Source organism: Rhagoletis pomonella, unplaced genomic scaffold, assembly GCF_013731165.1.
Source record: "Rhagoletis pomonella isolate Grant_MI unplaced genomic scaffold, Rhpom_1.0 Rhpom_scaffold_00004, whole genome shotgun sequence".
Taxonomy (NCBI): Eukaryota; Metazoa; Arthropoda; class Insecta; order Diptera; family Tephritidae; genus Rhagoletis; species Rhagoletis pomonella.
Window position 1 is genome coordinate 65,213,850 of NW_023458558.1, and position 26,202 is coordinate 65,240,051.

Here is a 26,202-nt window from a genome sequence, read left to right on the forward strand (position 1 = left end):
TTTTATTTGTATGCCTAGTAAACGTAATTAAGATTGGAATCCTTTGTGCGTTAGGTGATTTTAATTGTTTTAGCTAAAGCTGTATTCTTTTCTTACCGAGTGATAGCACGTTGTTGAAACTTCCTTCTATATATTTACAACAACTACTCTGTTGACATCTACTAGAGAAAAAAAATGATGTCCGGTCCCTTAAAGGGAAAGACCATAGAGCCTTGCGTCGTGGCGTCTACTACAGCTGTCATGTAAAGGTGTCAGTTTTGTGGTGGGAGACCTAACTTAGTTATAATGGTGGCAAAAAAACGTTTCGCCCAAGTAGTAACTAATTGCCATTTTGATACGATATACCTCGAATAAATACGTTAGTACCAACCGGCGTGATTGATAAAGGTGAGTATGTTATGGTTGCTTATATCAGAGATTTCTGTTAACGATGTAAACTCATATGCTCACAGTATGGTATTTCTGCTCCTAATTAAAGCTGGACATTTGCCGTTTCGTTTTTGTTTCTGCAGTTTCTACGGAAGTTGTTGTCGGCGATGCCAGCTTTCTCGAGTGGCTGTCAACCGGCCAAAGCCCAGAGAGAATCGCTACCAACTTCGCAACCTCAATTCCGGGTTTTAAAAATAAATTGTGTACTCTCTTAGGAGTGTAAACGGGCCATATGAGTTTGGATACATATACTGCAGCCTGGCACCGGAAGCCACCTTTTGTCCAATTTCTGAAGATTGGGGAGAAATATTTTTCTATAAATAGTTGCCTCCGATCCTCAATCGATACTAATGCGGAACCAGCGACCTAAACTAAATCGAGCTCGAGCTGGCTACTCACTACGTTTAAAAGAGTCCCACACTATTTTATCAGTTTCGGCCTTGATGCAAAAAATGCCATGGCCTTAACTACCGCCTGGCGATCGAAGAAAATGGCTACAAGCCCGCCGTCACGTAAACCACTACGTTCTAAAAGACAGCAGCCTTCAGCTATTGCGAATATTTCTGCCTGAAAAATAATTGCAAAATCAGGCAGATGGATTATACTTCTTGATCCCAGAGATTCAGAGAAAACACGTGCTCCAACTCCACGTACCATTTTGGAGCCATCGCTCTACAAATTATGTATCCAGGCAGAGATATCAAGTTACCAGTCAGATTCTACTTTCGACGGGATAATGACGCCGAAAGATCTGCAAAAATTGTAATGCTATGCCCGATCGTTCTTTCTTTTCATACACCCATTTGTCCGAATGTTATATCAAATAATGATGCGGAATATATGTATTATGTAAAGGTCTACGAGAAATAGGTTGTTAATAGCATTTAGGGCATCCGTAGGGCAAGTTCTCAATGGCACTGTAGCCACGATGCATGCGGTGGTCTGAACTTACTCTACCTAGTTTTACATGAGTGTAGTGGTTCCTTAGGGCTGCCCACCATGCTATGGTAGCGTAGCATAAGATCGGACGAACAACCGCTGTATACAAATTTTGGATTAAAACCCCTTGTCTTCCCGAAAAAATCGGTTACTGGAGTAATGCTCACGTATAACTTCGTCTGTAGTAATTTAACGCTAGGGAACTTATTTCTCTTTTCCTCTGGGTTCACTCTAACACCACATTGCTCAACTCGTCCAGCTAGCTCTGCTAGAGCACTATCCATGTTGCTGACCACAGAGAAGGATGGTACAGCCGACGATCGTTTATAGGACGCAAGGTAGACAATGGGGTATCTTTGGTTCAAAAGTCGTAAAGTGCAATTTTCATGTTCATACTTTCGGTAACGGGCTGAGGCTTCTCGCTCTCGACGGGGCCCGAACTGCTACATGGCTGTCTCCTAATCTTAAGAAGACGAACATAAATAATTTGTAATAGATGGGATTAACACTTTCAGTTAGTCTAAAAAGGTAAGGTGAGGAACGCTCGACCCAAAAGACAGTCGGCAGATTAGCCACTCGATTTTCCCGCAGCCTGCCGCTGAAAGAAAAGTTAGTTCAAAAGCTTAAGGAAGATGTATTATTCGAATGAAAAAAAGAGAGGGAATAAATCCATGAGTGCGAAAAGTTTCAGACGCTGGCCATCTCGAATAGCATAGCAAAATTATATCAGGAAGTATGGCGACTTAATTAAGTCTTTAGTGCCGGAATGAAATCTTGTAAAAACAAGAAAGGCGAACTGGTTACTGATGTACAGACCACACATAAAGCATTGAGGGAACCTTGTCGAATCTACTATACGGTAACAGCTTCGAAACCCATAGAGATGACGATGACCAACCAATTATCACAGAATATATGACATGCTTTGCATAATCCACAAGAAGTGGGCCCAGCCGAATGCGTTACCTACCAGGGGATCAACCTGCCAATCATCGACTATAAAGACTTATTGAACGTATTGTGTGATAGATTAGAGCCTTGGGTCTGGTAAATCCACCGTAAACCAAATATTTACCATAAGCCGAATTTTGGAAAGGAACCATGAGAAGAGAATAAACACACACAAATTAGTCGGATCACCCCAAAAATTCTACAATAAGGACTGCAATGCACATATTGCAAGCCTTTATTTTTTATTAAAGGTGCAAGCCTATAAAAACCAAAGCAATCGCTTTCCATTTTTGAAGTTGGTCTAAAATATAATATCAGATTTCCACATATATACATAATAGCGCACATGTAAAAATGGCTGATAAAATCCAAAAAACGGGCTCTCACATTACTAGCAAACCACACAATACCGCATGAGAAAATAGAAGCGCCAAACCCCGTTTTCCATTCCAGATGCCTTTAAAACCAACAAATGAACGACAAAATAGCCACATCAACAGAATGACAGTTGGAATCCTCGAATGGATTTGTTTGCGCAAAGAGAGACCGCATATCACTTACCCTATACACACATATCCACAAAAAACACATGTGGGAGCGAGCGTGAATGGTTTATCCTGATAATATCCGTTTAAGCTCATCGCTTTCATACACTCATACAAAAGAAAGCCCACACATACTCGTATGCTTGTCAGCTGATGTATTCAAATCTATCAGCGATGCAGAAAATTATTACGGAAATGTCAGTGTTGCCAATTCACGTTGTGGCGAGATGATGTCGGAAATGTCCGCCTGCTAACCGGAGATATGTTCCATATCCGGTCATGCACAATTCTCTACTTGTTCATATGTAAGTGGTAAATGCATCGTATTTGTATATTATTGTGTACATACATAGATGGATAAGCGAGGGATTCTGCAAACTGTTGATAACCGCTCTTGAGCATCAAAGGCTTGAAAGGATTTAAAAGGATATTGGTAGAAGCTATGCGAGATGGTTTGTTCGCTCAATTTAAAATAGTAGTTTCGCATATACGAGTACTATGAAGGAAAATGAATTGGGTGAAGGAGGAAATGGGTACATACATATGTGTTTATGTACATTGATGTCTATATTAATAGAAAGTAAACATAAAAAGGAAACTGCAAATAGGAAATATTTCATACGCCTGTCGATTAAGCTTCAATAAAATGTAGCAATTCAATAAAATTATGCATGACCATTATAACTGATTCATTCAAATTGTTTAATATGTATCTATGACAATATATTACTGGTTTTGTAAATATGTAGTTGTTAACATGATACAAAAAAGAAGGTAGTTTCATAGTCACTTTTCGGACGCCATATTAACTACCTGACAATTAAGCAGATTGTGACATTTCGTGCTGCCATACCTAATCATCAATAATCATTTATTTATTTTGAAAAAATTATTTACAAAATTAAAAGGAAATTTGTCTACGATCTGAGCAATAAAGAAAATGGAAATTCATACATCGCCATATTTGAAAAACAACCAACCAACTTTTCCTTTGAAACAAAAGACCGCTAAATATGTTGTCCACCGCAAAAATTTGTTATTATTAAATTCGTTTATTCTAAAGCCAATCACCGAAAAGGATTTGGATGTGCTTTGCAAACGTTAGCCCCAGTAAGGCTTTAATTTCGGTGCTTCATGATATGAAAGATAATATGGTAATGGACGATAGGAGGTACTACCGATTGAACTGGCACCCAGAGCTTGGAAGTAAATAGTTAGAGGGCAGCCCAATGCCATAAGTGCAGCTTGTCTGTCACCGCAAACATGTAAACTCGTTCCCCTCCAACTCGCCCCGCTCAGTGTTATACCGGCATCCGTTTCTTTCAAGTCTGCAGGTGCCCTTTAAGGCTTCCCTACGTATGAAGAAACAAAGTAACGTAAGTGCAGCAGATCATCCAGAGCAGCGCCACGTGTTGTAGAGAAAGCTTGCGTACAGCACACGGCAGTAGTTCTTTGAAGTTTTGCAAGCAGACTTCCTACGCTCTTGATTGAGAATCTGCTCCACTATACCTGTTTACATTGCCAAAATGCATGGCTCCTTTAATTGTGAGGAAAATGAGACCATTGAACCTTCTCCGAAGCCTGGTTTGGACTATGCTTTAATGACGAAATAGCTAACATAACGTCTTTTTCGGACTATTAAAAGAATATTTTATGTAAATATATTTATTTTGTTTAAAATAAAAGGAAAAACAGTTTTTTTAATAAATAAATGTTTCAAAACTTGATTTTATTTTATTTCTTCATCTCTGCACATCGATATATTCAAAGGATCTTTTAAACGCTTAAGAAAAACGTTCAAATTTGATTATCGAACACATCAACTTGCTACTTTTTTATGCAAATTTTACTCTTTTATTGAATTCCAAATATTTAAGTTAGTTAAATCTAATGCAGGGGTAAACACCATTTGACTATTCCGCGGCCATCGCCATAGAAATATATGTAGTTAGCTTTCGTTAAGGAAAATATATAGCTCCTTCATTGTCAACTTAAGGTTAGTTTATACATTTCCTGCAGAGTGGAGATTTACACTAAAGACAGCAAAGTAAGAGGCAAATACAGGAAGTGCAGTAAAATAAATAAATAAGGAGAAGAACTCATATTCTAACATAAACGCTCCATACGGCACTTCTTAGAATTATCGTAGAGAAGGGAGATTCATGGAAAAGCATTACTATACCAAATACTAAAATTTAAGTCAGGTTCCGGTCGCATTTTTTCGGTAAGTGAAACTATTGAATTATTTTACAAAATTTGTTCCAGAGGTTGAAACAAATTTAAAATACATAGCAATGAATTCGACAAAATTTGAAATTTGAGGTTATGTAAATTTGTGCCTTTTTGCGATAAAGTCCCCAGAATCGCGTTACTGTTTTGCATAAAAAGGGGTTTCGACACAACTTGCATGTGAGTTTAGTAAGGTGAGGTGTGGTGAGTTAGGGTGAGTTGTAGTGAGATAAGGTGAGCTGTGGTGAAATAAGGTGAGTGGGTAGAGTTGAGTTGAGTTGAGGTAAGGTGAAAGAAGGCGAAATAAGGTTGAGTTAAAGTGAGTTGAGTGAAAATGAGGTGAATTAAAATAAGGTGAATTGAGATAAGTTGAAGTGAGGTGAGCAACAAAACATGAAACATAACTTAGTCTTCAGTTGTATCTTAACCTTTCTCTCTTAATCTATATCCCTGTACATTTTCTACCTTTGTCTTTGTCTCTATCTGTTTATTTATGTATGTATCTTTATCTTTTCACTTTTTCTTATGGTGTTTTCTACCGAAAAATGTTGTCTTCTCAGTGCCCTCTTCGCACGCAGTTATCTCCAAAAAATCCCAATTTTTTTGCTAACACCCCAGTTATATTCTTTTCAGTAAGAAATAAAAAATATGTATTCCCATTTGTGTTGGTTGATTTAAATTACAATTCTGAAAACTTTTCTCTAACAAATTTTCACAGATTTAGACCCCACTAGCCAAATGCGGAGCGCTTCGAATATGGAGTGAAAAGGGACTCCCACAGCAACACCTCGAATGAGTACTTTCAGAGCGCTCCGAGTGTGCAATGAAAGGAAGTTAAAGTGTTTTTTTTAGGTAACCAGCGGAGTCCGCAGGGTGCACAATTAGGACTCCCTGTGCTGTGTGCTGATGCTTCTAGGCAGGCTCCGAATAGAGTCCCAAAGGAGCATATTCGCGGGAGAGCAGTCCTTAAATGAGTGATTTCGGAGTCCCAGTAAGCTTCCTCAGGTTATCCGCAAAGACTCCGTTCGGACCCCTCTATTCGCCTATGATTTTTTGAAAAGCACTCCTTAAATCATCCGAAGAGAGCCTAGAAGGAGTGGTTTGGCAGTGCTCCGAAAATAGCCCGAAAAAGAGGCTTGACGGTTTCTGAAAATGCCCAATAATTTAATTTATAATTATAATTACTATAATTTCTTTGTATCCTTCCTTTTTTGTTACAAAAAAAAATTAAATTAAAGAAAATGGTTTAATATACACTGCGTTGCATAACAAGACCGCCAAATATTGAAAAGTTTTAATTGTTTATTTTGTATACTATTTAATTTTAATTAGTTTATCATTAAAATGTAAATTCCTTAACAAAAAACATATGTATAGAAAACATTAGATACAAGCTTTGTGCAAATATTATAAATGCTATCTTCCTAACAAAATTTTGATATGAATTAATTAATTTCATTTCTTTTATTTTTAAATAGTTTTTCTCCACTTTTTAATTTTTTGCTAAGATACATAGGCTAAATTGCGCAGAAGCACTTTTTTAACAGATGATTTTTATTTTATAAAAAACAAAAGCAAACTAATTTTCACCCAAACCCGATTACTTACTAACTTAGCGCTAAATTCAGGTGATTGTTTGACATTATCCTCGAACTTATCAAGCTCCTCCACCTAATTGAAGGGACTACTATCTTGGGGTTAATTAACTTTTGAGTCATTGTTAGCTCTGTCCTTCTCTAGCTTTTCAATTCCTGCAGTTATATGTGTCTGAAATATATCGATTTTATGTATATGTAATAATTTTCTTTAAAATACTTTTTTATGAAACGACAGTATTTTTTAATTTCTTTGAATATTTCTATAAAATGGAGGATTTAGTATTTTAAATTCACACCGGACGCCGAATTTACCGCACACTTTTTCACTTATAAAATTACAATTGATTTACAATTTTTTCAGTCTATGGCATTAAAAATCTTACAGACTGGATGCAAAAAAAAATTTATTGAAAAAATGTTTTTAATTAGATTTCACAGAAAAAATTTGAGTAAGCAGTTTTATAGCCCACGTAATTGTATTGTCACAAAGTCCAAGTTTGAAGCAGCTAGGACTTACGTTGATTTTTGACAATTTTTTTTTTTTTTTGTTGACGGTGCCAGTCATTTTGTTCCATACGAAGTATGTTCGATATGAAAAAATGAACTACATCTTCAACAAAAAAATTTTCAAAAATCAACGGTAAGTCCCAGCTTCTTTAAACCTGCACTTTATATTATATATTTAAATTAAATGGGTCACAAAACTGCATACTCAAAATCTTTCTGTGAAATCTTATTAAACATCTCGAAATTTTTACATAACAATAAAACAAACTCCTGAAGCAAATATCTACCTGAGTTAATTTATTTCCAATTTTTCCAAAATGTTGGATGCGAATAATTTACACGAGTAAGCTAGTATACATATGTAGTTCATTCAGTGGATGCCAATCACAGCAGTCTCATACAATTTAGTGCAATGAAGTGAGAAAAAATTTTTTGTTCAGAGTAAGCCAATTGAAGCAGACATTTGTTCCGAATAATGCTTTGACGGCGATAGAAAAAACCTTATAAACATGCCACGCAAACAGTATGTATAAAGAAAATCTTTCTTCGAGAAATTTTTAAGGGCAGCCAGTAAAATATATGTATTTTAAATTCAATGTGAAAATTTCTAACCGAACAAAATACCCATCAAATCCCCATAACGAAAAAAATCAGTCCCCAAATGGTTTCATAAATTCATCTAGCAACACTGAAAAACGGATAGCTTAGAGGCATGAAGCCTAGCCGCAAGACATTTAACTTCTTCACAGACGGCTAAAAATGAATTATGGATTAGGAGCAGGAGTGTACTGCTCATAACTTAACGCTCGCCAGCCCATTAAGCTGCCGCATCACTGCAGTATATTCCAGGCAGAGGTTTCAGCAGTGAGAAAAGCTGCTGAGCTAGCCTACTCAATGACTGGAAATAACTCTTAAGCTAAATAACATATACGTAACAAGTAAGAAAGTCTAAGTTCGGGCGGAGCCGAACATTAAATACCCGGCGCAAGTATTAAATATATGTTTTCCACCTTTCCGAAAGCTACCGCTACATGATAAGCCGGGCTGTATACATTTTAAGTAAATTAGCGTCCTTAAATTTCGAAATATTGCAGTTTCAAGCATATCTGACATTTACCGTTATATGAAAAGCGGCCTCAATTTTATTCCGATTTCAACAATTTTCAACGGTTTGCTTTTATGTGGCAAGCACAATAACCATACCGAGCTTGGTACAAATTGCTAGAACGGTTAGCGAGATACATATATGTGATCACAAGTGGGCGGTGCTACGCCCATTTTCCAAAATTTTGTCATAAACGTATTTCTTGGTAAAGAATTGTTGCAATCATCAATTTTGAATAAATTAGCTTCAATAGTTACTGATTTATCGAAGATTTTGTATTTCTCGAAATTACCGTTATATGGGATGTGGGCGTGGTTATTGTCCGATTTTAGAAATTTTGGGCCAGTTGGTATGCTGTACCAGGACCAACAACTGTGCCAAGTTTGGAAGAAATTGGTGTAGCGGTTACCAAGATATACACATGTAACCATAAGTGGGCGTGGCTACGCCCATTTGCCAAAATTTTGTAATATTCTTATTTTTCGTCTAAAACTCATTGCAAATATCAATTTTGAGTGAATTATCTTCAGTAGTTACTAAAATATCGCAGTTTTCGTTTTTCTGAAAATTACCGTTATATGGGAGGTAGGCGTGGTTATTATCCGATTTTTAAAATTTTCAGCCATTTAGTAAGCTGTACTAAGGCCAACAACTGTGCCAAGTTTGGAAGAAATTGGTGCAGCGGTTACCAAGATATACACATGTAACCATAAGTGGGCGTGGCTACGCCCATTTTCCAAAAAATTTATAATATTCATGTTTTCCGTCTGAAACTCATTGTAAGTATCAATTTTGAGTGAATTCTCTTCAGTAGTTACGAAAATATCGCAGTTTTCGTATTTCTTAAAATTACCGTTATATGGGAGGTAGGCGTGGTTATTATCCGATTTCGCCCATTTTCAATACCATCCGTCCCACGCCCAAAAGAAGTTCACGTACCAAGTTTCGTTAAGATATCTCAATTTTTACTCGAGTTATCGTGTGCACAGACGGACGGACGGACGGACGGACGGACGGACGGACGGACGGACGGACAGACAGTCACCGCTTAATCGATTTCTCTTTTCATTCTGATCATTTATGTATACATTTGTCTATATCTGTCTCGATTCGTTTTGCCTGTTACAAACAACCGTTATGTGAACAAAGTTATAATACCCTTGTGCACAAGTGCGCTCGGGTATAAAAAGTCAATTAGCGGTTAAAGCTATTCGCTCATACCAATATATGTCCCAAAATGCAGGTAGGTCATAAATAGGTCAGCAGCAAACAGGCGGCTACATATTTATTGGGCTCCCGGCCACAAGGGCATTAGAGGTAACGAAATTATAGATTAGATTACTAAGAGCGGCATCCACTTGGATCTAGAACAAGAAAGAGAATAACATTCCAAAACCTCAAAAAAAAAAACGAAATAGACCAGAGGGTGAAAAAGCCAGTTAGTTATATCGAGATGGAATGCGCTATGCACCGGTAAAATCGCTTAAGTCATGTGCAGACTAGAAAACGGGACACGAGCCCGGTTTATACTATCGCTGGCACGAGGAGATTGCAGTACTATGATAGGTGTCCTAACAGGACATAACATGTTGAGAGCGCACGCAAGCAAAATGGGGATTGCTGTCAATGAAGTTTGTTGAAAATGGATGGAGGCGGGAACAAGGGAGGCCCTAGAACACATCCTATATCTCTGTCCTGCTGTTTCAAAAACACGATTGAAATTTCTTGGACCTCTAGAGTTTAGTAATCTTGAAGACGTGGCAACACTTGGGCTTCAAGCACTACTGAAAGTCCCAAAAAGCGTTGACATCCTAAATGATGTATACTTCGTATTGGTATATGTGGGGCGGTCAGCCAAACAGAATAACCAAACTAACCTAACCGTCATCTTTATCTTTATCTTCATCCTAATCCTTATCTTCATCCTAATCCTTATCTTCATCCTAATCTTTATCTTCTTTCTTTTCCCCTTTACTTCACCCTTTGTACCCGCTTTTTTATTTATGCACGTCTGTTTGAGATTCTTCGTTTTATATTTTTCCAAATCTTTCGGGATTTTCTCCAGATTTTTTTTAGCTTGTTTTGCAAAGTCAAATTCTTTGGCAAAAATTGGTATTAGCTGCAGCAAAAAAAATTCTAGAGTGCATAAACTAAAAGTGGGCAGGGTAGTAAATAAGTGTAATCTAACTCTTAATAACAAATTGATAATTTTTCAATCAATTAATGTACTTAGACACGAAAGCCAATTGCTCATAAGTAGCAAGCAGCGAAGCCACAATCCAATTCCATTACCTTGTCGCTCTTAGAGAACGTAATAACTCTGCATTGGGTTTCGGGTCGGTTCAAGCAAAATCTACTGATTGACATTAACACGCCACTGCATTCATTAGCACCGCTTCGACTATTATCAACGAATTGCATTCTATCCTACCTGCAAGCGGGTGAAGAGTGAAACCATTGAAGTGTATTATCCGAAAATTAGGAGCAACCACCTGCATGGTGTCGGTGGAAAGCTGCTACCATGCGCAATCACTTAAGCATCCAACGAAATAGTGGAGAGATAATAGAGAGGGGATGGCCAGCTTTTGGAGTAAATATGCACATATGTACATTTGTATGTATGTATATGCGTGTCGCCATATTCAGGGCTAACGCGCAGTCTTCCATCCACAATCTACGGACCGCGGTCCGCTTGTCATCGACAATTTATGTCATCGACTTAGGCGGAGACTTTATTGAATTTAAATTCTTTGCATTTCGCGGTGGCATTTTGGTATAAAGACGATGCGACAGCAGCCAAGGTAATCACAAAAGATGTTGAGCGCTCTGGCATTTTTGTATGCCAATTGCTTGGCTTTTCAGTTCACCTTTGGTGTTGTTGCTAGTGCGTCCGCGGTGCCTTCATACTGACATTATGCGCGTTGACATTCACTCTGGCGATTTATACGCCGCCATCAACTTGAGCATTTACAATCGCACCAATAACCTCGTTTTTAAATACATTTGGAACGTCTTCAGTGACGGCGCACTGTGGTTTCTGAGCTGAAAAAATTCTAACAGATTAAAACTTAAAAACAATTTTTTTTTTCTAGCTATTTAATTATGTAGGTTAGAACGAGAAAAGGGTTGTCAGCTTTTAAAAAATAAATTTAAATTATTTTAATAGCATTATCACCATATGCGCATCCATTAAAATGATTTTGAAAAGGTTTTATTTCCGAAAGGCATGCAGGAGGGTTGTCACCTGTTTAAAAATGTAAATACAACTTGAATTGAGGGCATCAGATAAAAAAATATGCGGACCGCAACAAAGGTGTTATACGAAAGAGGTTTAAGAAGGTTTTGGTATGAAAATCTTTTGAACAGCGTTCCCACCTATTTTAAAAAATTCGCCCGTCACTTTGGATTTGACATTGATATCCGGTGCATAATCGGCGACCCTAAAACCCCCGTGGTTACAAATTTCACGTGTTTCCGTTGAACTTCGCTAAAAATTCGTCCTCCATATTGGATAAGCCAGTTTTAATTTGTCGGATCTAACTTCAAATTCGTAAGAGGTTTCCGCAATAACCCACAAGTAAAGAGTTTAAAGAATATATATACATATTGTATCCACCTTTTTGAATTGCTCTGATCAAATTTTAAATTCGTAATCTGCGACCACAAAAATCCCGGAGTAATGAGTTTCATATATCTCCGGTGAATTTTAAAAGATTTGTCCGCCATATTGGATCCGCCAATTTGAATTTCTCAATTCGAACTTCACATTCATAAACAGCGTCCCCAAAAATCACCGCGTATAACGTTTTGTGTAAGTGTATTGAAAATTTACAAAGATATTGAATTTTTCCCGTTTTCTGTACAACTGAAACCACAGTGCAATGGTTAAGCGCACGCACCTCTACACACCTCAATTCCTTTCCCCTGTCCATCCACACTTGGTGTCTTAATATGCGCACATCCAAAACAATTTTGATTTCAATTGTTGTTGTTGCACTTGGTATTGTCAAATATGGATACATATTTGCATTATTTTTATACATCAAGCACTGGTTCTTGTTGTTGCTGTCACTATCTTTGCTTTTTTGGTAATTTTCCTGCCAGTCAAACCAATTTGTGGCGCAAGCCCCATGGTCCGCAGCACACACAAATGCGCAAATGTGGATTTTTAAATTTTCAACATGAGCGATTTTGAAAGTTTGCATTCGATTGCGTTCTCGACTTCAACTTCGATTTTGATTTGGATTACCTCACTCCGTTTTGTATATTTTGTAGATACCTTTGGGCTCTCCTGAGGTGCACATACATACAATGTATGTATGTATGTAAGTAGCATAGCTGGCGTGCCGTTGCGTGGCGTGGCATGGTCCTGATGTCAATGCGAATTGACATCTTAAATGCGTCCATCACTTTTACCGATTGGAATTCATTTAAATACATTTTCCTTCGCCGTAGGCCATCAATGCCACCAATGCAAACCGTTTCCACACCAACAGCATCCCCTCCTCAATACAGGGCGGGCACTCCCTTGGCCAACTCATTTGGTGAATAGCTCCTTTGCTTGTTGTTTGCACTCTTAGCGCCATCGTTACTTATGTACTTCCTCACTCGCTCACCACCACCGCCACCTCACTGCCACCGCATGCAACGGAAAGTGCCACCGGTGAAGAGAGTTTACGGACGGACGCAATGGCATTGGCATGTCTTGGACCCAAAGTTAAAGTGATGCTTTGATTGACTTGTGTCATTTTGTCTTATTTGTCAGTTAAATTCGCTGCCATCACCATCATGAGCACGAGTACTGGCACCGACACCATCACCAGCACCAATGGCATGTCGCATCTCATACCATCCTTTTTCGGTCCATGCCAGTTGGGGCCACACAGTTGTGCCGGTTGGGCATTTTGCTTATGAATCAAACCTTTGACACCTCGCCGCGCCGAGCCGCGACGCTCTAAGTTCATTTCATTTTATTAAGCCCAAGTCATGTTATGTGTATGTTGTTCTTGTTAAAGTACACTTTTGTTGTTTTTGCACGGCCGATAAATAGTTTGTATGCCTCTTGAGTGTCACATCTCCATGCCGCATCCTTTGTACTCACCTGTACCTCGAATTGTGCACACGTGTGTGTTTGTGTGCGTATATATACATAAGTGAGTGACATAACACCCATTTCTTTGTGACTGTCCCTCAATTGGCAATGACTTAATTGAGTGTCCACGACATTATCCAGCGTCGCTTGAGGCGTTTTAGGTGTTGCCTTTCATTTTAAATTGACATTTTGAGATTCATGTTGAAATCGCGCAATTTACGGTTTATCCTTTCATTTTGGTATTTTCACAAATTGATTTCAATTCCATGGCTTAGCGTTGGCTAATCAAATATGTTTGGTTATATTAAGATAAGACTTTGAATTGACAGCGCACATAATGACGTTTGCTTAACAACTTCGGCAGCATTCGATGTCGGTTTGTAGGGACATAGATTAATGTATTTCTAAATATCAATGACTCAGGAACGTTCGAATCAATATTTGTCGCATGCCTTTTTAGTTTTTTTTTTTGCCTTCCACACGCAGTAGGATAACAAGCGTCCATAAACCCGGAACCATTAAATCCACTCTAGGACAGAAGGTTTCTTAGCTACGAAATAATGCCCGCAGGTCTGCCTTCTAAGTTGCAAGGACTGGGTGTTCAGGTTTACGCGAACCACATTGTCATTTTAATCAGATGGTTCGAAGATACCATCCCTGTTTTCCGATGCGCTGAACGAATTTTCCAAAGGGTGCAGTAAGAATGGGCGAAATGTAAGCCCCAAGAAGACTAAATAGTCATTTTATCCAGGAAAAGGGAATGGAGCAAATCAGCATAATCGTTCCCTCGAGGATAAACGATACACTTCTCTAAAGAAGTCAAATTTCTGGGAGTTATCCTTGTCACAGACTTTCATTGAATTCGAACCTGATAACGTTTTTCAAAGGCTAGGACTTCTATCTGGACATGCCGAAAATTAATGGGTCGAAGCTGAAGCATCAGGCCTAAATTGGAAAGGTAGATGTATGAAGACATCCCCAAGCTCATCCTAATTTAAGCTACATCCATCTGTTTAGGGATGTCGAAAAAACATCGATGCAGAGAAAATTTTTTACTCAATGTATAAATAGCCGATGTATCGATATTTTTTGAAAATTGGTGGTTCTAAAAAATCTCTGAAAAATCCTATGCAAATCGATGCTACGATGTATGCCATTCGATGTTTCGAAAAATATCGATGTACATTTGGATGCATCGAATCACAGAAATACATCGACGTGTTTTTTTCCACTGACACCCTACATCATAGAAGAAGGCAGGATTAAAGACCACGCAGGCCATGCTCAGCAAACTACAATGACTAGCCTGCACGGTAATCCTGCGCGATAAGAACAACACCAACTCTGGCTCCTCTACACATTTTAATCAAGAAATTATTGATTGTTTATAGCTAGGCTCATCTCAGCGCACAAAGTGGCAAACAGAAACTGATACACCCTTCCACTATGAGGGTCACATAATAAGAGGAAGAGCTGCGAACTAGCTTGGTAGACCTGCGCCTTCCGAGAACAAACACAAAATGTCAAAGTGTTCTCCCCCAACAGAACCAACTGGGACAACGAACGATCAAAGCCCCCAGAAGGATAACTATATTTGGCACACTGACAATTCCAAGACTGATCAAGGCATCAGAGCAGGAGTCTGCATCTTTTAACCAGCATCAAACTATGTGTGATATCATGCAGGACAGACTAGGGTTAATTGAAAGATGTACCAAGGAAAAAGGCCTGGGTGTTGACCCAGACAAAACTGGCCTGTTGCTCTTTACCAGGAAGTACAAGATCCCCAACTTCAGCTCCCTGCCATAGGCAACACGGTTCTGTAGTTAGGGGAGTCCGAAAAATATCTGGGCGTTGTACTGGGCAAAAATCTGCGATGCTTTGAATCTGCGGGGCTCTCTGCAGAATTCCATCAGAAGCAATACTCTGCCAATTTAAATTGTTGGCAAACAATCAGCGGTGTGTGCCGCCTTGCGTCTGCGGGAACTACCAGGCTCAGATGGCGACACCGCCATCTTGAAGAACTTAGATATAACGGACGCGGATTACTGTACACCAAGTCTGAACTTCAAAAAAAGGCATATAATTTCCATTCGGAACGAAGAATTTTGCTCAATAGGGACTTCTATTGAAAAGGGATCCCTGCACTTCTACCACGTAACGAACTTGCAAGAAAGAGCACATCCGCTCCACTTTAGCAGTCCTGGAAGGGTTTAGGCACGCCGCTCGCTACTTGCACAAGGGCCAGGTGGGCTGGTGTCACCACTTGCACAGCCAAACGATCTCCTCATTATGAGCATAGGGGACCTAGCCGCAAACGTCCATGTTGCCATCGGTAGTCACGCGAAGAGGTTATAGGTCCCTCATAACGACTTCTGCATAAGCTGCAGAAATGAAGAAGAGCCAGGCACCTGTTATGCGAATGTCCCCATCTTTGTTGAAGAAGACGAAACTTCCTGAGTTCATGACTTTTCGAAGACCTACTCGACAAAGCCGAGGTAGGCAAATGGCAACTTTTGGGCTTCGCGAAATCGACACAATGGTTTGAGTACGAGGGTTCTAACGAACCTCATGGTATCACAACGGCTCGACAATCTAAGGGCCTAGGTGTTATAGTGGTGTCACTGGCAGCCACTTCAACCTAACCTTACCTAAATACTCTCAAATAATAGTCCTTTAATCGCCCACTGTGGCCGTCGTTTTTTTTCACTTTTCTCAATGGATCCATGGAATTATGTAGGTTTTGCGTAGCGGGTTCCAAACTCAGCGCACAACCAAAACCCAGGAGAGGCTTTTTGTTGAGCAGCTTGTTTCAAGACAGTTATCCGCATGCAGCCGCATCTCGTAGTGCTGCAGATTTCAGTGGATCGTTAAGCCGAAAATGACGATGTGGCCCCACTAAAATTCCCTCTCCTTCTGCCCTGACCCTCACGTATTGGTAATCACATCTCTCGCATGGATTTCTTACATTTCCTAGGCTATGCGACCACGGGCGCAAGAGTTATAATAGTAATAATCCCATCGGTTTTTACCCTCCATTCTCGCTCATCCGTACGAGGGGTGCAGTCCGCATGACGTACGCAACCAGTATTTTCAATTTTTGCGCCGAGTCACGATAGGCAGGAGTTTGTTAAGTGTCGAAATCTAAAACTCTTCAGCTGCAGAATTAAATTCATCTTTATAATTCATTTATTGAGAGAGGAGAGTACCGCTTTCTTAATACTGAAAAGCGGATCTGATATATCAAACGTGCTAGAATGAGAATTAAAATACTGGCATAAGCAACGTCGTGCAATTCAAAATTAGTTTTACAAGCTTTCAGAAATAGGGGACGATACCCGGGAGATAACATTAAGGCTTATTTCACCCAGAAGAAGCGGACTTGAAATTGAACTTGTCAGTAATTTAACTATAACAAGTAAGAAAGTCTAAGTTCGGACGTAGCCGAACATTAAATACCCGGCGCAAGTATTAGAAATATATATTTTTCACCTTTCCAAAAGCTACCGCTACATGGTAAGCCGGGGTCTATCAATTTTGAGTAAATTAGCGTCCTTAAATTTCAAAATATTGAAGTTTCAAGCATTTCTGAAATTTACCGTTATATGAAAAGCGGCCTCAATTTTAGTCCGATGCCTGTGGCAAGCACAATAACCACACCGAGTTTGGTATAACGGTTACCGAGATACATATATGTGATCATAAGTGGGCGGTGCAACGCCCATTTTCCAAAATTTTATCATAAAAGTATTTCTTGGTAAAGAATTGTTGCATGCATCAATTTTGAATAAATTAGCTTTAATATTTACTGCTTTATCAAAGATTTCGTATTTCTCCAAATAACCGTTATATGGGATGTGGGCGTGGTTATTGTCCGATTTTAAAAATTTTCGGCCATTTGGTATGCTGTTGCAAGGCCAACAACTGTGCCAAGTTTGGAAGAAACCATAAGTGGGCGTAGGCTCGTCCATTTTCCAAAAATGTATAATATTCTTATTATTTTTTCGTCAAAAAATTATTGTAAATATCAATTTTGAGTGAATAATCTTCAGTAGTTACTAAAATATCGCAGTATTCGTATTTCTGAAAATTACCGTTATACGGGAGGTAGGCGTAGTTATTGTCCGATTTAGCCCATTTTCAATACCATCCGTCCTACGCCCGAAAGAAGTACTTCGTTAAGATATCTCAATTTTCACTCGAGTTATCGTGTGCACAGACGGACGGACGAACAGACGGACGGACAGACAGTCACCACTTAATCGATTTCCCTTTTTATTCTGATCATTTACGTACACATTTGTCGATACCTATCTCGATTCGTTTTGCCTATTACAACCAACCGTTATGTGAACAAAGTTATAATACCCTTGGGCACAAGTGCGCTCGGGTATAAAAATTCTACCAAGCATTTGCCTGCGACTGGCAAGTGTAGGAAGATTAATAAGTCTTAATCGGCTCGTATAAGGTGGAAGGTTATATTCTGAATCCCAACGGAAATTTCTTAAAGCAAAAAGTAGGAATTGTTTTTGAATTGATTCTATCTTGTCTGAGTAAATTTGATACCTTGGATTCCAAACCACCGAACCGTATTCCAGAATCGGTCTAAATAATGTTGTAGACAGGGTTTTAGTGATATAAGGGTCACAAAATTCTCTTGACCATCGTTTCACAAATGCAAGTACACAAAGCTAAAGAGCTTTGTTGACTGTCACATTAATGTGAAGATTAAAATTAAGCTCAGGATCCATTGTGATACCAAGGTCCACAAAATTGTAAGAGGGATGAACAGCTCTTCGCGAGAAGCACATTACTTTACATTTCTTAATATTTAGAGGCATACGATTTACTTGACACCAGTAAGCCATGCTGCTTAAGTCTGATTGTAGCAAATACCTTTCTTTAATTGAAACGTACGATTTATAAAGCTTTACACCATCTGCATACATTAAATGTTTGGAAAATTGAACCGAACCGGGCCTAGGTGGCTACCTTGATGACGTGAGAGATAGTATTTTTAAACATTACTCTTTGTGATCAATCATGGTGGTATGAAGAGATCCAACGTATAAAATTAGGTGGAAGACCAAGAAGATCAAATTTATAGATGAGCAACGAGTGGCACACTTTGTCAAATGCTTTACTGAAGTCAGTATGTATAACATCAACAGTTTTGCTTTCATTAAATGCTTTTGAGATATAGGATGTTAATTTAAGTAAATTTGTAGAAGTTGATTTGCCCTTGCAAAATCCATGTTGACTGTGTGAAATGCTAGAAGAGATGGAATGCGTCAACTGATTTGTTATAATTGCTTCAAATAATTTGGGGATTGCAGAAAGCTTTGCTATATTCCCCGGTAGTTCTCCACTGAAGATATGCTACCGCTTTTTTGTAACGGGGTTATGAATGATTCCTTCCATATAGTTGGAAAAACGCCCTCTTTAACAGACAAATTAAATAACGCTGTTAACGGCTCATAGAGATAATCACCACAATTTGTAAAAATACATAAGAGTAGCAAAACTTTAATTTGACATATAAAATTCAACAGCGCCTTCAACCTCATGGAGTGAGATGGCAGCTTGTGGCACCTTCATGATTGATGTAAGCATATCATTCTTCGGGTCACTGTCAATTTAAAAAAACACGACACAACACCGTTCGCAGCTTTAATTTCAGCATAAACTCATTAAGCCCACGGTAATTAAAAACGTCTAAATTTGTGCGCTTGTCAGCACGTTTGAAACACTTCACTTCGCTCTGGACAGGTGTAAGAACATACTCGTGAATAAGAGAACAAAACGATTTTTACGTTTACAATATCGTGCTTTAACCAACTAGATTGAATTTGAATATAAGTAAAAACAAAAAACAAGAAATCGTCGTCTTCCCATGGTCAGTGTCGTATTAACGCTTTCCCATTGCCACTCGGATGGTCGTCACACATCAAACAGGGCCATAAATCTTAGTCTACTGATCCTCCTCATTTGCAATTTACCAACACTTTCGTATTGAAATATTTGTATATATATATATATACATACATATGTATACTTAAGGTGCATAGTTATGTAGAAATACAATCATCAAGGGCATGGACGGTAAAGAGCTGCAGACAGCCAGGCGAAGATCGGCAGAAGACAGAAGAAATTTAAATCACTTAAAATGCAGCACAAACATCAGTATTCCTCAAATGACTTGCAAGGGAAAGCAAATCTGAATACTATATATAATGTTTTTATTGTTTTTTGCACAATGTTACTTGTGATGAGAATACGAATCGGTATTTGAATATTCGTATGAGCGACGAGCTCGCAAGAGCACGGAAGTGGTAAGAAGGCTGAGCAGAACCAGGGACAGGGGAACCAGTCTTATGAGCTACTTTTACATAAGTACAAGCATACGTAGGTACATATGTATAAATGTATTATTAAAAAAAATTTATGTATTCGTACATTTAGGGCATATTTTTTCAATGTTATAACCACGTAACGTTTAATAAACAAGATGCCATGTCGATTGCCACAAATTAGCCAAATAAATTATCACTACATACCTGCATACAAATGCATACGTACGTAGAAGCAGCTTACTGCAGCTTCCAGGCAAAAACATTTGCCGCTGGTATTACGAGTACTTTTGCATAAACGAAATTTATGTGATTGCATGAGCCAAAGCTTCCAGTTCCACCATACGTGAGTGTATGTGCATTTACGTCCCTTAGCGCTGCATCATGATCAGGCATTTTTGAACGTACGTACATATATACTTACATATGCATATGTATATGTAGCTGGGCGCATGCGCAGCTCATCGCCTGCTTATTACTCGCACGTTATCCTCAACCTTCAATAGCTGCAGGCAATCAAGCGCACATTCACAATCACGTCATCATCATCATCGGTAATAGCGACAATAACAGTCACAGCAATAGTTGTGATGCGTATGCATGTATGTGTGTATGTCCTCTCCCTGCAGAAAAAATAAATTATCAATTGATAAAAAACAACTCACTTGTAGTTAGCTGTTTTGCGGGATTTCGATAAAATATATAACTTTTTGTTAACAACAAAAAATTAACTTGAAACTAGTTGAAAAGAATCGGAAAATGGTTTTCTTTAACCAAGTTTCTATTTAAATATCCTTATAAAAACATTAACATTTTTTCTGCACTTCACAAATACTTTTCGAATTCAGGGCAAATAAAATGAATATCAAAATTTTATATGTATTACCATGTAGAAGTTATATCTAACGGAATTCGAATATGGGACGGCCTACAGCAGAATATGTAAATAAATATGTAATGTTAAATAAAGTTAATGAATAAAGTAAAAAACTTTAAAAAAAAATGTTAGGGCAATTCATCTAAACCCGTAAATGCTTCGTAACCATGTCAACCTCGTAAACTTACTTAATTTTGTATTGAAAATCGCTTTATTTACGAGGTTTACGCAGTTACGAGGCATTTACGCATTTCCATGAACACCGCTATTATTTTTATACCCGAGCGCACTTGTGCACAAGGGTATTATAACTTTGTTTACATAACGGTTGTTTGTAACAGGCAAAACGAATCGAGATAGATATAGACAAATGTATACATAAATGATCAGAATGAAAAGAGAAATCGATTAAGCGGTGACTGTCTGTTCGTCCGTCCGTCCGTCCGTCTGTGCACACGATAACTCGAGTAAAAATTGAGATATCTTAACGAAACTTGGTACGTGGACTTCTTTTGGGCATAGGACGGATGGTATTGAAAATGGGCGAAATCGGACAATAACCACGCCTACCTCCCAAATAACGGTAATTTTCAGAAATACGAAAAGTGCGATATTTTAGTAACTACTGAAGATAATTCACTCAAAATTGATATTTACAATGAGTTTTAGACGAAAAATAAGAATATTAAAAAATTTTGGCAAATGGGCGTAGCCACGCCTACTTATGGTTACATGTGTATATCTTGGTAACCGTTGCACCAATTTCTTCCAAACTTGGCACAGTTGTTGGTCCTGCTAAAATATACCAAATGGCCGGACAATAACCACGCCCACATTCCATATAATGGTAATTTACGAAATCCTCGATAAATCAGTAAATATTAAAGCTAATTTATTCAAAATTTATGGTTGCAACAATTTTTTACCAAGAAATACGCTTATGATACAATTTTGGAAAATGGGCGTGGCACCGCCCACTTATGATCACATATATGTATCTCGCTAACCGTTCGAGCAATTTGAACCAAACTCGGTATGGTTATTGTGCTTGCCACATAAAAGCAAAGCGTTGAAAATTATTGAAATCGGACTTATATTACGACCGCTTTTCATATAACGGTATATTTCAGAAATGCTTGAAACTGCAATATTTCGAAATTTAAGGACGCTAATTTACTTAAAATTTATACACCCCGGCTTATCGTGTAGCGGTAGCTTTCGGAAAGGTAGAAAACATATATTTAATAATTGCGCCGGGTATTTAATGTTCGGCTCCGCCCGAACTTAGACTTTCTTACTTGTTCTTATAAACATTTTATGTCCAAAGGTTGTTAGTTACAAATTAGTTGACATCTAATACAGAGGTAACCACCCTTGGCTATTTCGCAACCATCGCCATAGAAATATAGTTTGCTTTCCTCGAAAACATATACAGATAATAGTGACCTTTAGTTTCTTTTTAATCAACTTTAAGTTAACTTATAGTTAGATACATTTCCTGCAGGCCAGTAATGCATAGGTAGGCTATGTGTGTATGTGTCAGTAAGCACTCATACATTAGACGCACCTCTAAGCATTAAATGCACGCTTTTTATTACTAATGCCACGCTTCATTGTAACTACAGCTAAAGTAGTCGGTTGCCCTCCTTCACTTCAATTCATGTAAGATCGCCAGCGTAAAAGCGCAAGACGCAAGCTTGTCCTTTTAACGTTGACTAATACCTACACCGCTTCGATCGTGTTCACTAGCTGGCGGCACGGCACATTCACTGGTCTAATCGTCTGAGTGGCCATTGTGATTAATTTATTACATTGGCTTAATTGCTTGCAATGTTATTTCATTTGCGTCTGATGTGGCTTAAATGCTTGTCGTCTCGTCTTCGTGGGGATATGTTGATTTCACTAGGTCTTTTTATTCCTATTATTTCTGATATTCATGGGTATGAAGCTTACCATAGTAAAGTTAAGTGCATTTACTACCAAGCTTACATATATATATATGTATGTAGTTTGTATGCATTTGAATTTTCTTTAATTGCGATAGGAAATTATAAGTTGCATAATTTTTTTTTTCTTGTGGATAGCATACCCTGCTCCTGATTAAATATCAAAATAACATGAATTTTGCAGATCAATACAAAAGTAAAGTTTTAGCTTTTCCCAGAGTATAGTAGCACATTTCTGTCCAGAGTCAATGCAAATAGCATTCCATTTTTATTTGAAGTCCAGATCTTTTTGATCCATGTAATGTTGAGAAACCTTGCGAGGTCACTTGGCTGTATGCCATTAAGGTCTTATGCTTCTCGGTACAGTGATGCTATGAAGCGAGGTCTGGTTCTACTGAGGGCTTTCCAGTTACACACAATGTGCCTTCCAAAGAAATGGTCAGACCAATACGGTGTCCTGGGCCTATGGACCCCATTGCATGCCCATTTCCGGCGATAATGTCAGACATTTCGCTATCCATGACTTCCTGTCTCCCGGTACCAAAATGAGGTGATCCCGGTAGTTTTCTGTGTTATATGCCGTAGATTCCTGCCCCGACGACTTAGTCAGTCTTGAAGGCGTCAGTATACAAGTTGTTCTTTCGGGGTTTAGGTAGTCAGTTGTCCCAGTTGGTTATGTTGCAGAAGAAGACCTTCAAATTTTGTGTCAAGTTTGGTTCTCATCAGGCCAGTGTTTCCCACGCAGGCTGGTTGGACTTAACTTCTTTCTTCTTCCACCGGACAGGTGCAACATAAAATAGAATGGGTTTGGAACAAAGAACGGTATGCCGTGCTGGGTTTTTGACTTTCAGTATACTTACATTTAAAGCGATGGATGATGATCACCTCCGCAAAATGTGCAGTGCGTGCAAACACCGCCACCGCAAAAAAAAACAATCAATTTAACACCAAACACTCATCTTCTTGACATCGGAAAACCAGAGTTCCGAATGATCGTGCACGAAACATGCAACCATCGCGTTATTTCAATTCAACGGAAAGACTTACATAGGTTAACGCCGCTAAGTATTAGAAGGCTGGTTAGGTTAGAAGGCTGAGACCTTCCAATTTTATTTTCTGCTTAAACAAGACTAGGGTTGTGTTGCTGGGGTTGACAGGGTCAATTTGCAACACTGATCAATCTCACAGAACTCTCTGACAGATTTTCTTGATTCATTCGCGTTAGCTTTGATGTTAACGAAGTCTTGCGTTTTATTAATAGGAAGTACACTACCAAACACCACATGGAATGTGATAGTACCCCGCCCTGAGGGCATCCTTTCCCAACCTCTGCCATGGTACACAAAAGCCAAGAAACTGGCCGACAGTCAGCAGTCTTCTAGATAACATGAAGTGTATCCACCGAATGATTGTTTCTTCCACTCCATGGCTCCTTCAAAGAACTCGTTACCTCACGGGTCGCGCCTTTAGTTGATTAAAGTCTTTTGAGTTTATGGAGATCTGGTATTTTCATTTAGAGGGGATACTCAACTAGCCCCTGCCCGCCTTCAGAGGATTCCAGACTTTTAGTAGATTTCCCCAAAATGCTTTATATGTCCATCAAAGTCATAAACGTACTATAAGCAACCATCTTTTCACAAACCCGTTTCACAACTCACCTAACATCTGGCCTGGAAAACAGTTGACCAGATTTATTAAATGTTAAGGTTTACTGGCTGATTTTATTGCCAATAAGCTGCCAATTATTTGAAAGCTATTATTGAGTCCTTGTAATTAATTTCCCTCTACGGAGGTAGCATGAAATTTGAATATCAAAGAATTTTTTTAATTGGTATTTCACTAACTCAACCTCTCATAGCCAAATCGCACCTCCTCTCATCGTAGTGCAATAATTTTCTTAATGGTTTTTAAATAATAATAAAATCGTTATTGCTGTTTAACTTCTTCTTGTTTTTTTTTTGCTTATCGAAGCACACAAATACCCTTATTTCTTTTTCTTATCATACAAATTTTCCATACACAAGTAACCTTCTGCTCGATGATGCTGATGATGAGGCTCATTTGCATACATTCGATTGGAAGATCAGCTTAAAATTTACGACCATACCACAAATATTAAAGTCACATTTCAATCACATGCAAATAAACTGCACTGATCTTCTGATCGCATGCACATCGCTCATTCAGCCTTCCACCCCCAACCGGCAGCAGGAACAACAAAATAAACCCAATATCCAGCATCGATCAGCTTATGGGACCGCATTAAGTCCACCAAACAATGCAGAAGAAGAGCACGTTCGATGGCTATTGAAAATTTATGAAAACCATGATTTCAGGCCATAAATTTTGAATTTGGCAATTTAACGCTGTGTGCCGCAGCAGCCGCCTATGGATTGCGCTACAACGAAGCGGAGTATTGAGCTACTACTAACTTGATTGCCAAGACGATTAAACTACAAGACAACAAGGAATCAACATACCTGGGCCAAAACTTTGGCAGAACACAGAAATTTTCAGATTGTTCGCCGGGTATTCAAATCGCGCTGAGCACTGTGACAATGGCACTGATGCACTGACGAACAGCCAACAAGAAGTGGACCAAAGGACGTAATAATCGTGGCTTTAGACAACAGCAGAGCAGAGAATTTGCGGGCTGCAGAAACGGTAGCTCACAGGCAGCCACTATATTTTGCATAGGCTTGCAGATGCAGAGACACATTGTGAAGAATTTGCATGCATTAGAAAAACTGATACTGCTGCCGAATTTGTTTGCTTTTATGTATTTCCAATTCTGTGTTCTTTAGTAGCCAGCACATCGCGGCTTCTTAACCTTACGCTGCATAAGCTGCGTCTAATTTGCATGCCGAAAAATTTCGAGGAATAGCTTGAATAAACAAACTTTTTTTATTTTTTACTTCAGGATTTTACGCATTTCTGAGACATTTTTTATTGTACTTACTTCCATTTGAGTAAAACAAAGGCTAATTTCATGGAATGGTATGCAGTTTTTTATTTCGGAGAATTTTACATGCGGTGAAAATAATCTAAGTACACAAATGTGAGCAAGAATGACTGAATAAACATTGATTTAAAATTCTTGTTTCAACATAACTGTGAACTGGAGACTGCTGTACAGAGCACACTAAAATAAGGAAGGGAACATTTCCCTAATTTGCGGGTAAAAATTAAAAAATTTCTTGTCCCAAATATAGACGCAATTGATATTGTTAGAAAGGTAATTTATCCATTATCAGGGCTCCGATCCCAATATTGGTATAAAATAAATAATACACAGCAAACAGGCCCTGGAAGTTGACGCATTTTAAATCAAATATTTTAGTCAGAGCCACATCAGTTTTAGGCTTTACACGGAAAAAAATTTCAAAAATACAACTTATAGCATGTTAAGTTAAGTTTTTAATTCTTCCGTTTAAAATTGCTTAAAATAACTGCAAAACATTAATTTGTTAAAAGAAATTTGAATCCTGTAGTTTACACTGAAGATGGCACAACGGCGAAAACGGTTTGTCTTCAAACGGAAATTCATTCCAAAATACATCATATACCCACCCTGCCGTAAACAACAATAACCAAAAAGGAGGTATACAAAACCCTATTCCCATAAAAAAAATTT